The sequence below is a fragment of the Cibotium barometz genome, chromosome 7, assembly GCF_041138505.1.
Source record: "Cibotium barometz isolate CiBa-2024 chromosome 7, ASM4113850v1, whole genome shotgun sequence".
NCBI classification, from domain to species: domain Eukaryota; kingdom Viridiplantae; phylum Streptophyta; class Polypodiopsida; order Cyatheales; family Cibotiaceae; genus Cibotium; species Cibotium barometz.
Window position 1 is genome coordinate 57,442,550 of NC_141052.1, and position 8,765 is coordinate 57,451,314.

Sequence of the window (8,765 nt, forward strand, 5' to 3'; positions counted from 1 at the left end):
TTAAGAAATTACAACTTATACATAGTGATGTATGTGGTCCTATGTGAACACCATCTATTGGGGGATATCTCTACTTTGTCACTTTTATTGTTTGATGATTACTCCAGATATAGCTGGGCGTATCCATTAAAGCAAAAGTTAGAGGTTTTTATGTGCTTTAGGCACTTTGTATCCATGGCTGAAAATGCATGTGAATATAAAGTTGGGATCCTTCATTGAGATCGAGGGGGGGAGTATATGTCCAAGGAATTTCATGTATATATGGCTGAAAAAGGCATAAGGCATCAATGTACACTGCCATACACACCTCAGTAAAATGGTGCATTAGGATATTTTGGAGGTCATTCGTAGGGTCTTTTAGTAGAGAGAGAAAGAGGAGCGCATCCAATCAGAAAGAAGGCAATGTTACGTTGAAAAATAGGTTATTTCTTTTTTCTAAATCCAAAAACTCTTCTTTCTCATGTCAAAATATACTCTACTTACACTTGATAGTCACTTTTCACACCCGAATGCATTAAACACGCCTACACTTTTGTAGGGAGGGAAACTTCTATTCAAATCCATGTATTAAATACACCTTTTTGTAAAGGAGGGAAAATTCCTCCCCTCTCAAACTTCCTCTTGGCCTTAAACAATATCTCACGCTCTTTTCATTTCCTCTACCTTCTGCTGCACTCCATTTTCTGAGGCTTTAGCCTTTTGTACTCCATTCCTTCTTGAAAAGATGGGTAGCAAATCTCGTTTTATATCATCCCGATTTTGCTCCACTAATGCCATCATAGATGATTCAATTCCTAGGGCAAGGAGACCAAGACCATCAGTGTCTGCTATACTTGTATCCAATTCTCTGAATGCGCAAAATCAGTGGACTGAAGTGCTAATCACCAAGGGCACATGGGTCCTTATGCAGTCAAGGAAGAAAAGAAAGACAAGCAACAAGAATACATTTAGGGCGTCGTGGAAAGGAAGAGTAAAAGACTTCAAGATAGAGACTGGAAGGACAACCATCAAGGAAGTCCTAGTGCAGCATATATATATGCATAATGAGCTTGTGCTTGAGAATCCAAATGACATAAAATTACCCTCGCATAGACAAAACTGTAAGTAAATCTATCGCTTGTCAATCTTTCATTTTCTCATTAATGGTCTAATGAACTATGTAAACTGTCCATGTCTATGGTTGCAGATGTGTACCCCGCATCATATGAGGAGTGGGAGCTAGTTCAGTACATCATTGGAATTATGAATGTGGTTCACGCACACATTGGTCGGCTACAGTATGAGGGAAGGAGCAACAAAAGACTTGTAGATACAGGAATCTTTTTCTATGATCATTTCTACCATCATTTGCTCAACAAGAAACACAATCGTGACTGCTTGGAAGAGCTACCTTTGCAAGCTGAGTGGAACTACATGGATTGGCCTATCCCAGACCCCTCAGTAATGGAGTCAGCAAAGAGCAACCTCTTTAAGGATGTGTAACGCTCCCTACGAGGGAGCATTCCAACTCGTGTAGTAAAAATTATTGTTTACCTACCAATTATTGTGTTTGTGGAACTTTTTAGCTTATTTCAGGTGAAGATAGTGAGAACCATGCTTGTCTGCAAAGATTTGGACACATTCCTCTTAGCAAGACTTCTTGACGAGGGATGGCTGAGTAAAGTTTTTGACGATATCCATTGTAACATTGCACCGGAGACAGTAGTTGCGAAGTACATGATTGCAACTCAAACTTTTATCTTGTCCTTCTGGTATAGCAGGTCCCGTTACATCAATGGAGAGTTGGTACCAATGGATCAGGAAGCTGCAAGTGCAATGGACAACAAAGTTATAGACATTGAAGTGATTGACGAAGCTTCAACACTGGTGACAATTGTTTCTATGCGAGGAAAATGTAATTTACAAACAGCTACGGAAGGATATTGTCGAAGAACCCTTGCAATACACGCCGGCACACTTTAATTTCATTCACAATGGAAGAAAGGAGCGACTACTAATACAATGTTAAGAATTGGGCAACATAGTCAAGATCATTCCTACTTGACAATACCCACTCCAATGTACTCTTCTGACATAATTACTCAAGTCTATCTTGTTAATGACACTCCTACTTGACATTACAAATTTGAATGTACTCTTTTAACATAATTAATCAAGAGCCTTTTGTTCGATGCAGTACTTTCAAAAAACAATACAATGTATACTATTTTCCAAGACACATTACTTGAGTGAGAATAGAACAGTTGAAAACATTACATTACAAAAAAGGATTTCTCATTATATAATCTTGTACAGAGTCTTTTGATTTGTACAATCCATCTAAATATGGAATCAATTGTTCTTCCAAATAAACATCATCTACATTACCTTCGAAAGAAGGAAAGGGTGATATCCATGTTCCCATGGGATTGTACATAGCCTTCTCAGGGGTATCATCAATTAATAATGCATTTGTGGGATTATATGGGTGTTGGATATCCACATAGCGCTTCATAAGTAAGGGCACCCAAGGCTTGGGATGAAAAACATATGGGTCAATGTAACATTGCCTTTGGTCATATACAAAATACAATTCTATTTCCTCAAACTTAGATTCTCTCAAAATTAGCATGACAAGAGGCCTCAAATTATGCATCATCATTGAGGACCATATGGCCAATCTAAAGTGCTTAGTTACAAAGTTGATAAATTGATACAGTTTGGGCCTTAGCATGACATGCATTTCTCCGACTTTGTAATTCCCTGTAGCACTTGGTCCAAAGCTCTCATAATTCTGTAATGCGGTCTGAAAACACAAAATTCATAATGTCAGACCGCAAATCTAGCTAAATCAATGTCCACCCAATGATTCTTCCACTTACCTTGGAGAAGAGACTCTAGAGAATATATTCTGCATGTATCATTGATCTCCATCCACTAGAGGAGTGTGAGTCTCCTTGCTTGGGCATTTGAATAGGCTTGACCTCTGATTTGTACAGTTCATTGTCTCCATATAGGGAACCAAGAACATGAAGAAGCCTTTTTATACACTTGCATAATAAATAAGCTTTCACAATAAGATACATTGCCAACTTCAAGCAGCCACCATAGATACTAGAGAAAGGTGCTTTGAATGTTTACTTACAGGCCTAACTCAGGATGTGATCTTGGTACTGAATTAAGAGTCCACACGATTCTCTTATCCATTTCTATAATGGCAAGGCTCCAATGGTTTCCTGCAAAAGCAGAAATATCTAAAACTAAGGCATCCCCTATCTAATAGATGTATATAACTAACAAGATAGAGGAGTAACATACCCTGATTCGTCTGGAAAAATTAATACGGTAACCTCGAGCATGTTCAAAGAGGTGAACCACTTTTGAATCTCTTGTTGGGAAGTCCTCCTTCTTCGTAGCAATGGTGCCAGCTGAGAGTTGAGAATAAACACCTTAGAGTGGCTCTCATGTGGAAGCTGGCACTTTATTAAATTACAAAAACAAGGGTAACTCATTGAGGAAAAAGGGAAGAACTAAAGACGAAACTACTATATCATCAGAAAATGCAATTCGGATGCATGCATAGACAGATACAATCTTTCACACACACACACACACACACACACACACACACACACACACACTTAGATACCCAGACACACATACATGCATGCACATATAGACACAATCTTTCACACACACACACACACACACATGGACACACAGACATGCAGGAATAGACAAACACAATCTATTTATCTCTCTCTCTCTCTCTCTCTCTCACACACACACACACACACACACACACACACACATAGAGCGAACCGTATACAACACAGACACACACATACAGTACACTCACAGAGAGAGAGAGAGAGAGAGAGAGAGAGAGAGAGAGAGAGAGAGAGAGAGAGAGAGAGAGAGAGAGAGAGAGAGAGAGAAGTTTGTGTAGTTGCGCGTGATATGGCTCTTGTAAGGGTAATGGTGGAGGTGCTTTATCGTGCCAAATTGCACACACATACAAACACATATATATACACTTATATCACATCCACACACACGCACACACACACACACACACACAACCATATACAACACAGACACACACATACAGTACACCCACAACGAGAGAGAGAGAGAGAGAGAGAGAGAGAGAGAGAGAGAGAGAGAGAGAGAGAGGGAGTAATAGAGAGAGATTTAGAGATAGTCAGAGAGAGATAGATAAAAATTTAAGGAGTTAGTCAGAGACAGAAAGATAGAGATAAAGTGTTAGAGAAAGTAATTTAGAAAGAGTTAGTGAAAGAGTGTGTGCAATTTATGCATTTTGGCGTGATATGGCTCCTGTAATGGTAATGGAGGTACTTTATCATGCCAAATTGCACACACATACACCCACATACATATACACTTATATCACACACACATACACATACACACACACACACACACACTCTCTCTCTCTCTCTCTCACACACACACACACACACAACAATAACAACACAATAGACACACACATATAGTACACCGAGAGAGAGAGAGAGAGAGAGAGAGAGAGAGAGAGAGAGAGAGAGAGAGAGAGAGAGAGATTTGTAAAGTTTGGCGCGATATAGCCCTTGTAGGGTTAATGGATTTTCTTTATCGTGCACCAAACTGCACAAATACAATAAGGGATGACTCCCCTTTTCTAATTCATGCCAGTGTCTTCCTTCTCAGAAAAAAGAAAGCTTAAGCGGGGAGTCGTTGCGCTGGATCCTGATTTTAGTGCTGCTGCGGGTAGGAGCGACATGCGAATGAAGTCTGCAAAGCTATTGATGAGCACAAAGAAAAGATCTATTGACTTCACCCACCACTGACGACCCTGCAGAAGTTATGGCAAGGATAGATGAGCCACAGCTTGTGAGAGGATAGACAGAAGATCAAGGGTTTCCAACTGTGGAGCCGGGAGAATCAAGTTACCCCGTTTACTTCGTAAAATATCATAGTGAGACGAAGAATCTTATTTAGAAGACGAGGATGCGGAGGCAGATGAACAGGAGAAAGCAGGTGTTCTTAGTCTAGTGTCCTTTCTAAGCGACCTGCTCACCAGAGTCTCTCTGTTAAGAGGGATTTCGATTTCTCAATGGAGGCTATTGAAGAGATGTCGAAGAGGAAGAAGCAGAAGAAGAAGGAGCAACGTCTTAGCAGTGATGTGAAAAGGAAGAATTTTTTGAGAGTAATGATCAAGCTCTAATTGATGAGAAACTCTTCAATTTTGTCTGTAACAACGCGGGAGCTGCTGAAGACTTTCACATTATTGCAAAGATGTTTAATAAGCCTTTGCAAGTGGAGTCCATTTTGCATCAGCATGCAGAGTACCTGTCGAAACACAGGGAAGATTTTAAAAAATTAGTATCCAAAGGAAGGTTGCTGCTAAACAATCAGGCTTACGTGCACTTGCTAGATTGTGCACTAAGCAGGAAGGCAAACAATTTTCTCCTATAAAGACCTTCCTGAAATGGGTGAAGAACTATTGTATTAAAGGTACTATCCAAGATGAAATTCCCCCAGAAGATAGATTACCCTCCGAGGAGGCAGAACTTGAGGAAGTTATTGAGTTAGTATAGGAGGAAGAGGATTCGCAGTCAATGGATATTGTTTCTCTAAAGACATCAACAATATAGAGACCACTGGATGTAGATCTCTTCAAAGTAGAGCAGTGTGGTCTAGTATTGCCAGTGCTGCCAGAATTCATTATTGATAATAATCGTTATGTACTGTTGGCTGACATTCAGAATATTTTCAGCCTGAGGGAAGATTTTGCTTTATCTGCTATTGCCAATTTTCTGGAAGAGGGTAGTGATTTTGTCTCGAAAGATGATGCAAATGGCTTAGCATTAGAGGAAAATTATAATAGTAAAGAGTGTCTCAGTATTTGTTTGGGCAAAGCACAGAAATTCAAAGAGGCTGATGATAAAACCTTCATGGAGCTGCAGGCCAAATATGGCTTTGATAAGTTGAATGACTCCACAAAGGAGTTTATGAACAAAGTAGGAGAAGATACTAAAAGTTCTATTAACCTTTGGCAAGACCAACTGTTCGTGATAGATGAGACTCAGGTTCTCTCTCTCTCTCTCTCTCTCTCTCTCTCTCTCTCTCTCTCTATGTATGTGTGTGTTGTGTGTGTTGTGTGTGTGTGAATTTGATATGTAGACTTATGTTTCCTTAATTATTTTATTTTGGAGAGTACATTTGAAGTCAAAGACAAATTCTTGCAGCGGCATAAAAGGGAGTATTGTGGCCAAGACGCAGCTATCTCTCACTATCTAAGCAGATTGTCTAAGGTAAAGATTATAGTCTACCACAATGCCATGAGCCAGGAAGGGAAAGTTACAAATTTTATATTCAAGACATTGTCCTTGTTCCTAGGTGCAATGATTATTCCTAAGAGTTATGAGAAGATTATTTTGATAGAGAAGTCTATTGCCTTAGAAATTATTGGATGCTACCCTGGTTATGCCGGCAACCGAAGGGGTTACTTTCATACATATGCTACAGTAGCATTGTCTCTAGGCATAGAGAACCCAGAGGAACTAGAAGAGTATGGCAAAGGTATAAATGAAAGCCACTCGAATCACCAAAGTCATTAGAATGGAAAGATACATTGTAAAAGATTGGAAAGAGGAATCTCAAACACTGGTTTAAAGTTCTCATCCAAAATTTGTCTGTTGGGTGGTCGTCTCCAAGTCCATCACCCTTGTTTTGTGGAGTCCATACAGTAAAGGCATGGAGACTTTGCATTGGCCCCTTTGCTACAATTAAATAAGCACTTGAGAGTCTTCAAATCACCCGCAAGATGCCATTAGACTTGAAATTCTCCTCTTTTCTCTACATGGAGCATCCTGTTTGCATTCATCTGTTCTTTGATGAGATTGGGGATATGTGTCTGATGAAATACCCAAAACAAGGATTCATGGTCCTCTTTCTTGACCTCAAATGAACCTAGCCACTAGATGTTCGTCTTGGACGGCACACTAAAATACTTTGGATCATCCCTACTACAATTACAAAGAGCCTATTCATAAGTGTTATTGTGACCCTTCCCGTCTTTTTCTCCTTGATAATCTCGTACTCATCAAGCTTGATGACAAACTGAAGTACACCTCCTACCTCCTCAAATGTAATATCATATAACTCCACCATTCTCTTTTGCAAGAGCTCCAAGTCCATGAACATATTTTTGTGTTCATTGTAGAATATGTTGCCACATTCTCCCTTAAACTCTCCTACAATGTGGTATGAGCGACCAACATAGTGAAGCTGTTTTGTGTTTAATTCCTCCCTATGTCTCCAAAATTTTGTAGGTGTTGGAAGTAGCTTTGCTTTAATTCCTTTGGCCTCAAGGAGGGATGACACTGACTTCTAGATGGCACTATAACCCTTACGACTGACTCCACTTGAATCCATGGCGTATTGAATATCCGCAGGCTGAAACTGTATTGTTGGTTACAAATTCATCCACTATATCTTGTTGAACGACCTTGAACTTCTTCTCTTTTATCATTTCTCTTGCCATTCTTGATGTCACGAATGGTTTTAGTTGCTTTGTTGGATTGAGATTAGGATTAATATTCTCTTTGTCAGGATGTATAACAACCCTACAAATACAGCACTACTCATTACTAACGTAGAGAACATGTAAATCCCAAAGAAGCCCAACAAATAAAATAATATTAATTGCTAACACAAAAGACATGTGAATGGGAATGCATTCAGTGCAATCTCACCTTATGGCTTGGATTCTCTTCTTCAGGCCTCCAGAACCGAGCCTCAAGTTCTCGACGTTTTTGAGCTTTCTTTTACATATGCGTCGTCTAATGATTGTGTCTTTTTCTCTATATTTGTGGAGGTCACTTCTTATTGACATTCTTGTTCTTCCAATCTAACTTTCTATGTCTTGCATTTAAGAGACAAGCTAAGAAGCTCATTTGCTAAGTGTTGTGAATAATGCCTTTCTCTTTCTTGTATGTAAGAAATTGACTTGCAATATCCTAGTAAGCCTGTGGCGCCATCACCTGCAAAACGTAAGAGAGTTGTGGGATTTGAAAAGGGAGGATGTGAAGCAGTACAGGGGTCAATAGGATAGATGGAGCCATCACACCAAAGGTCTATGTGTTGCTTCTCCGACAACCTCATATGATCTTTAACATATCAGATGAGAGCAATAGTTGTCCACTTCTACATTTTTGAATGGGCGCATACGCACTATCTAGATCAATGTGTAGATGGTACTTTCTCTTAATGCTTTCATGATTGGACTCTTCAATAGAATGAGTGTGTACATGGTTGTTCTCCATTAGAGTGTTCTAGGAATGAGTAAGTATACTATATGATGCAGAGTGAAAGAATAGGACTGGTGATGGTGAGAGAAGGCTTGTATTTGTCTTTTGAAATTGGAGATGAAGGTTCTAATTCCCTCCATTGGTGTAGACTTGTCCTTGGTAGTTTTGCAATGCTTAAACTATAATGCATTCCTTATACTATAATGCTTAAACTATAATGCATTCCTTATAGGAAAGCACTTGGGAACTGGTCTGCAACTTGAGAGCATATGAGACAAGTTCTGCAATGGGGAGGTCACTCGCAACCTCTGGTAAAGGCTTGTTGATTTGGCTAATTCAACAATGGAAGAGGTAGGCATAAACTCTTTTGAGATGCATCATGTTCACAGTGCAAGGAATGATGTAGCATGTGATGTACGCACCTCATGCTGAATACTCCCAGTGTTATTCTTGAGAATGATAGTCATAGAT